This window comes from Gallinula chloropus (assembly GCF_964237585.1).
Source record: "Gallinula chloropus genome assembly, chromosome: 1".
Lineage (NCBI taxonomy): Eukaryota > Metazoa > Chordata > Aves > Gruiformes > Rallidae > Gallinula > Gallinula chloropus.
The window spans coordinates 190,967,614-190,975,318 of record NC_140085.1 but is presented as its reverse complement, the minus strand read 5'-3'; positions in this window follow the sequence as shown (position 1 = coordinate 190,975,318).

The window sequence follows — 7,705 nt, the reverse complement described above, 5'->3', positions numbered from 1 at the left end:
CCCAAGACCCATTGAGTCAGAGCAAAACCTGGCACAGCTCTCTCCTGGTCCCTGCTTCCCATGACAGAGTCAGAATGAATGTTGGGATCAGAGACTAGATTAAAAAATGGGCAGAAATAGGGATATCTAACAAACGTCCTGCTCACAGATGAGGTGTTTTTACTCTCAGCCAGCATTTGTGAAGCATTTTCATAATGGCAGAAGCTCCCACAAACACTTTACATTACTCCTCCTTTTCAAAAAAGGATACTCAGGCATTTTATCCTATCCAGTTGGTCTCCATCTCTCCACTCTTGCAAATCACTGTTATTAATTATGCACCCATCACTAAGCCCCCCTGCGAGGAGGACTCCAACTCCAGCACCGCAGCAAAGGAGGGGTTACTGGACTTCTTTGTAGGGAAGAGAAAATGCTACCCCACCCTGAAGGGATCACTCAGCTTTGGAGAGAGATGCTGACAGATGTTTTTTATTAGGACAGAGGCCTTTAAAAAGCAGCATTGGGGTAGGGGTGGGACCTTTGGTCTGGAGGAAAAGCATGTTCTGCTCAGTCCCTGGACAGGAAGGTCAGGCTTGCATGGTCTCTGGCCAAATGGCATAAGAGTCAAGAAGCTCTGCTTTGATTTTTCCTCTGGCTGGTGATGGGAGCTGGGCTGGTGCACTGGGATGAGAGGTAGACACTGCTGTGCCTTCACACAGAGTGGGCACTCCAACGGCATAGGTGACGAGTGGTGATACTAAAGGCAAGGTGTGGGACACAAACATCACTGCAATTCAGGGAAAATGAGCTGTGGCTGTAGCTGCAAATCCCGCCCCTTTACAGGCAGGTAAGTAGGATGCTAGTGCTCAAACATCTCTGTTATTTAAGGGTGGTGTGGGAAAAAGGCAGACTAAGGCAAAGCTGTGAGGCTTCAGGCTTCCATTTCACCCTGGAAAGTGCTGTAATTTTCTGCAAGATGGCTGGTAGGAAAGAAATCACAGGCTACCGCAATCTTGCTGCTTTGCAGGGATGGCCTCACATACCAGAGGAAGGACAAACAGTGTCTTCATCCTCTTTTAAAGCTGTCCATGCTGCAGGTGCAAGAGAGTTGGCATATGATCTCTGCAAGATCAGGCCTCGCCCTTGTTTGGGCACTGCAAAGGAAACCACCGAGGTTTTGCTTCCCTCTTGCTGCACCTTCCTGGCACAAAAACCTCCTCTCGGTTATAAGCCTTACAGCTGTCATGCATCACCAGGGCATGACTGGAGCCATATCCCCTCATGCACATGGTGGTGTGGCTGTGTGGGGTGAAAGATGCTCACTTAGTTCTCCTCTGCACCCCAGTCCCTGCTCAGCCCCTATCAAAGTGTATTCTTGTTTGAACCCACTGTCTGGCTTCAGAGAAACTTCACATTAAAAAATCACAGAGCGTTAGGAGTTGGAAGGGACCTTGAAAGATCATCTAGTCCAACCCCCCTGCCAGAGCAGGATCACCCAGACTAAATCACACAGGAACACATCCAGGTGGGTTTGAATGTCTCCAGAGAAAGAGACTCCCCAGTCTCTCTGGGCTCCCTCACCCTCACAATGAAGAAGTTTCTCCTGACATTCCCATGGAACTTCCTCTGCTCCAGCTGCACCCGCTGCCCCTTGTCCTGTCGCTGCCATCCCTGAGAAGAACCTGGCTCCGGCCTCCTGACTCTCACTGTTTACATATTGATAGACATTCATGAGGTCACCCCTCAGTCTCCTCTTCTCCAAGCTAAAGAGGCCCAACTCCCTCAGCCTCTCCTCATAAGGAAGGGGTTCCACTCCCTTCATCATCTTGGTGTCCCTGCGCTGGGCCCTTTCAGGGAGTTCTATGTCCTTCTTGAGCTGAGGGGCCCAGAACTGGACCCAATATTCCAGGTGTGGTCTCACCAGGACAGAGAAGAGGGGGAGAAGGACCTCTCTTGGGCCTACTAACCACCCCTCTTCTAATACACCCCAGGATGCCATTGGCCTTCTTGGCCACGAGGACACATCGCTGGCACATGTCATCCTGTTGTCCAGCAGGACCCCAAGTCCCTCTCCCCTATGCTGCTCTCCAACAGGCCAGTCCCCAACCTACACTGATACCTGGGGTTGTTCTTCATGTTGTTCAAATCAATGTATTAAAAGTTGTCTTTCTTTTCCCAGAGATGTGGCATGTCATCCTGTATTCTGTACAGACCAGGAAGGGCCATATCCAGTCTCATAACAATATATTCACCCCTCAGGAGAATCAGTGCTTGCTATGAGGCAGTCTAGAGAAAATACATTAGTATATGCCCTACTCTTGATTTAACTTGGAGGAACCTCAGTTGCCAGATGTTACTTTTTTATATACTCCTGGTCTTCAGCATTTTGCAGAAGATTTTTAGCATCAAATGTTCCTTGTTTGTCCTCCCCATCAGAAAAAAAAAAGCATGTGGGTGCATATTCAAAACCCACATGATAATAATTTGGTTTTCTTTCAGCAGGTGGGGGACCCTTAAAAAAATGTGCCTATAAATGCTTGAAATTAAAACTTAAAGACATGGTGAAAAATTTGTGTCTGCTTGTATTAGAAAATGCACAGGGTCACAGAATCACAGAGTTGTAGGGGTCGGAAGGGACCTCCAGAGTTCATCAAGTCCAACCCCCCTCTCAAAGCAGGATCCCTAGGGCAGGTCGCACAGGGCACAAAACCTGGTCACTGGTCTATAGTTATTATTAATACAGGGCATGGGGAGGTTTAGGAGACACGTTTCTCACTGCAGAGTGTGGATGTAGTCACCCTGCTCTGGGTAAAGCAGCTTCGTTTTACGTACAAAAGCTGTGCTGAGCCAGTTGTGCATTGGGCCACTGGCCTGAAGTTATTTCTATTTATAGCTGAAGTCTGAAGGTGTCCCTTCAGCCTCCTCTTCTCCAGGCTGAACACTCCCAGCTCCCTCAGCCGCTCCTCAGAGGATTTGCCCTCCAGCCCCTTCCCCAGCCTGGTTGCCCTTCTCTGGACTCGCTTGAGGACCTCGATGTCCTTTTTATGGTGAGGAGCCCAGAACTGGACCCAGCACTCAAGGTGTGGCCTCGCCAATGCCCAGGACAGGGGCACAATCCCCTCCCCAGACCTACTGGCCACACTATTTCTGACACAAGCCAGGATGCCATTGGCCTTCCTGGCCACCTGGGCACACTGCTAGCTCATATTCAGTAGGCAGTCAACCAAATAGAAGATGTCCACAATAGTTGTTTAAAATAGGGGAATGGCATCCTGTTGTGGGGTGTGATGTCACATGCCCTGGCACCTTCCAGACACTGGTCCCAGCTAACTAAAAATAATAGTAATAATAATTAAAAAAATCAACCCTCCAGGACTTTTTTAATGTCTCCTCTGCTACATGCAGAACACACAGCAATGCTGGGCGAAGTGCTATCCTAACCCCTCCATGGGTGCAATGGCTTTCATGGCTCATTCATAGCACACAGCATCTTGAAACTCACTGATAAAACCGTAATACCACACCCCACAGTATACATAACTATGTCACATTAATAAATATTTGCAGACTACCATGACTTGGCACAGTGCTTTAGAGAATAAAGAAGTATGCCCTCATGCTCTAGGAGAGTTTACACTCAGGTCCCGTCTCTGCACATGTTTAATGTTATCCTGAGTCATCCATGGAGGGTCTTCTCCTCTTGCGGGGGAGGGAGGGGATGGAAGAAGAAGAGAAGGTGAGGAGACACATGCATAAAAAGAAATGATAAATTATGCTACTGAAGACAACATGGGTGGGCCTGGAGCATTAGTAACAGAATATACCTTTTTTGCATCTATGGTTGGTTGAATCCCAGCTGAGGTCCTCAGCACCTGAATGGTCTCCCTCCCTCAACATTGACCATTACGGTTTATGTAGTGTGAGTCTGGTGAGGTCTGCAACAGCATTAGGACTTTTGCAAGGGGTGCAGGACTTGCCTTTCCTTGTGCCCAAGTTACATTTAAGGCCAGGAACAAGATGTAGCTGCAGTATGGGTGAAAGGAGTCTCTCACCTGTGCTGTTTATGGTGGGTTTGAAGACTAACATCTCCGTACATGAGGCTGTTAAATCCTGCAAGGACTTGCTGGCAGATTTGGGGAGGGTTTCCAGTTGTGGGGGTTATGACACCTGCTGTAACAGATGACAACAAAGACCTTTTTCCAGTCCAGCACCTTTCTGACATGCAAAAAAAATTCCTTCTACCACCTCAAGGATATTTCTAAGGGTTCACAAGAAGATGATTTTCCAAACATTTCTGTGAGTCTAATCATAGAATCAGAGAATCCCAGGCTGGTTTGGGTGGGAAGAGATCCCAAAGCCCATCTAGTTCCACACCCTGCCATGGGCAGGGACACCCCCCACCAGCCCAGGGTGCCCAAAGTCCCATCCAACCTGGCCTTGAACCCTGCCAGGGATCCAGAGGCAGCCCCAGCTTCTCTGGGCACTCTATACCAGGTCCTCCCCACCTTCCTGGGAAGAATTTCTGCCACATATCTAATCTAAATCTGCCCTCCTTCAGTTTAATGCTTTGGTCAATTAGGAAATGCAATCCAGAAAATACAGTCCCACTGTCTCCATTTCTAATAACGGGTGGAGACATCCATTCCCTGTGTAAAGACTGGTGTCTGCAGGCTGCACTGCCTTAACAATCACTTGCTTCCCATCAGGCTTAAACGTTTTTGGGAAGTCCCAGCTCTGGTCTATTGTCACACTGGTGTGGCCAGCTCTCTTTTATGAAACCCCCATGGAAAATGGTGAATCAGATTGTCTTCTGTGCATGAAAATGGTAATAGCTTTGACCACAGGACCACTGGGAAAGCTCGTGATTGCTAAACTTCTAGATTTAGGCCTGTGGTTCAGCATTTGGGTCCTGTGGAATAGAATTCCATAGGCACACTGAGGCAGGTCCCCACTTCCCAGGTGCCCCAAAAACACCCATGCTTTGCCAGCAGACCCGTGCCCCAGTGTGTCCATGAGAAGCAGGACACAAAGACCTGCAATGTTTCATCAATGACATCTCCAAATCAGCACAGCACTTAGAACACAGCATGTCACATAGAGATTAAAGGATTTAAACAACTGCTGATATATTTTGGTGTATCAGGGTCTTGGGACTTGTCTACACACATCATTGTATCAGATTAAAGGTTTGTGGTGGTTTTAAAGTTTCTGATGCGCACTCACAGCCCAGAAGGCCAATGGCAGTGTGGGCAGCAGATCAAGAGAGGGGATTCTGCCCCTCTGCTCTGCTCTGGGGAGACCTCACCTGGAGTGCTGTGTCTGGCTCTGGAGCCCTCAGTGCAAGAAGGACATGGATCTCTTGGAGCACATCCAGAGGAGGCCACAAGGGTGATCCGTGGGCTGCAGCACCCCTCTTATGAAGAGAGGCTGAGAGAGTTGGGCTGGTTCAGCCTGGAGAAGAGAAGCTCCAGGGAGACCTCCAAGCGCCTTCTAGTACCTGAGGCGACCTACAGGAAAGCTGGGAAGGACTGTTTGTAAGGGCATGGAGCGATAGGATGAGGAGTGGTGGTTTTAAATTAGAGCAGGGCAGGTTTAGATGAGGCCTTAAGAAAAAGATCTTCATTCTGAGGGTGGTGGAGGCCCCATCCCTGGAGACATTCAAGGTCAGTCTTGATGGGGCTCTGAGCAACCTGATGTAGTTCAAGGTGTCCCTGCTCACTACAGGAGGTTGGACTAGATGACCTTCAAAGGTGCCTTACAACCTTACGCAGTCTATGATTCCTAAATCTTCTCCTGAATGCACATTCTCCTCCTTATACCATCTCCTCCCTACATGCATGTTCTAGTCCAGAGCATATTTATCCTGTATCCTTTATGTATCCTTTCTCACTATGCTGCTCGTTTCTTACTCTTTACCCCACCTTTTGCCTTCTACCTCTTATGTCCTTCTGTCCTGATGAACACTGTGGACAAGCAGCTCTCATGAATGCTGCATGAAGTAGACACTTGTGCTCCCCAGTGTCGTTTTCCAGATGGATCCTCAACATCTTGTCCTATAGTAAGAAACCTTAAGAAGCCATTTAGGGTGGAAGACAGCCATGCAGACTGAGACCATCTTAGTTGCATATTCCTCCTCCATGCCACAATTTTTGGTCATCCAACTCTCATTGCCGATATTTAGACCGTGAAGGTCTGGGGGTAGGGCTTGCCTTGCTGTGTTGTGCTTGCACAGGTCCAAGCACAGCAGGTGCCTAGTGCAAAATCATGGATATTACAATTACTGCTACTTACTACTTCTACTCTTATTGATTAATAACAACTGCATTTTCCCAGCAGCCCTTTAAAAATTAAGGTAATTTGGAAAAAAGCTATTCACACTGAAATGGGGTCATTTGCACAGCAAGCTGGACTGCAATAGATATTCCAGGCAATTTCCCCATGTAAATAAATCCTCCTTGGAGAACCCTGAAAAACCACTCCTCCTCGTAGGTACACATTTCTGGGGGGGGCAATGGGTTTGGGAGGGGGGTGCTGGGGAAATGGGAGTCTTGAGCAGTTTGAGCACTTACAGGCAACTGACGTGCAAAGAAAAATGGAGGTGGAGTGCAAAGCTGCTGGCAAAACTGGGTCTGAAAGCAATAATATAGCGGCTTTGGGAATTTGGGATTGTGTGTGCAGGGTTCTCTGCAGTTCACATAGGAAAGCCCATTAGTGACCTGTGTATGTGAACACAACATTTCCGGCACAGGGACACGTACATTAAAATATTATCCTATATAAATAGCTGTTCCAAAAATAGACATTTAGGAGATTTCTTCCAAGGCTCTCTGTCCTGAGAATAAAGCATTTATTCTCTTCTCTCCTTTCACCTGAGAGCCATGATCAAACTGACCAAGCAAACTGACACAGGTACTTTTGCAACCAGCATCCCTTTGTTCACAGTCTGTAGCTGACAAATGTCTTAAAAGCAGGCAGGTGGGGCTTGAGGTTGAGAAGACAGTTGTGATTTTCTTTCTTAAAGTTTGGGGGGGGGGGGGGCTCTCTCCCTATTTTTCCTTTTCCTTTAATTTTTCTTTTTATCTTTTTCTTTTTCCTGTTGTTTTTCTCTTTTCCTTTTCCTTCTCCTCTTCCTTCTCCTTCTCCCCCTCCTCTCCTGCTTTTTCTTTTCCTTTTCCCTTTCCTTTTCCTTCTCATCTTCCTCCTCCTCCCTTTCATTTTCCTTTTATTTTAATTTTTCTTTCCCCCTTTTTCTATTTATCCTTTGTCTTTTTTTCCTGTTTTCTTTTTATCTTTTTTCTCTTTTCCTTTTCCTTCTCCTTCTCTTCCTCCTCCTTCTCCTTCTTCTCCTCCCCTTTTCCTCTTCCTCCTTCTTCTCCTTCTCCTTCTCCTTCTCCTTCTTCTCCTTCTCCCTTTTTCCTTTGTTCTTTCCTTTTCCTTTTTCCTTTTTCCTTTTTCCTTTTCCTTTCCTTTTCCTTTTTCCTTTTTCCTTTTCCTTTCCTTTTCCTCTCCCTTTCCCTTTCCCTTTCCCTTTCCCTTTCCCTTTCCCTTTCCCTTTCCCTTTCCCTTTCCCTTTCCCTTTCCCTTTCCCTTTCCCCTTTCCCTTTCCCCTTTTCCTTCCTTTTCTCCTTTTCCCCTTCCCTTCCCCTTCCCCTTTCGCTTTCTTTTCCTAGCAGAGAATCCCCACCAAGCCCCCATCCATCCCCGATACTATCGTGAAACTGAAAAT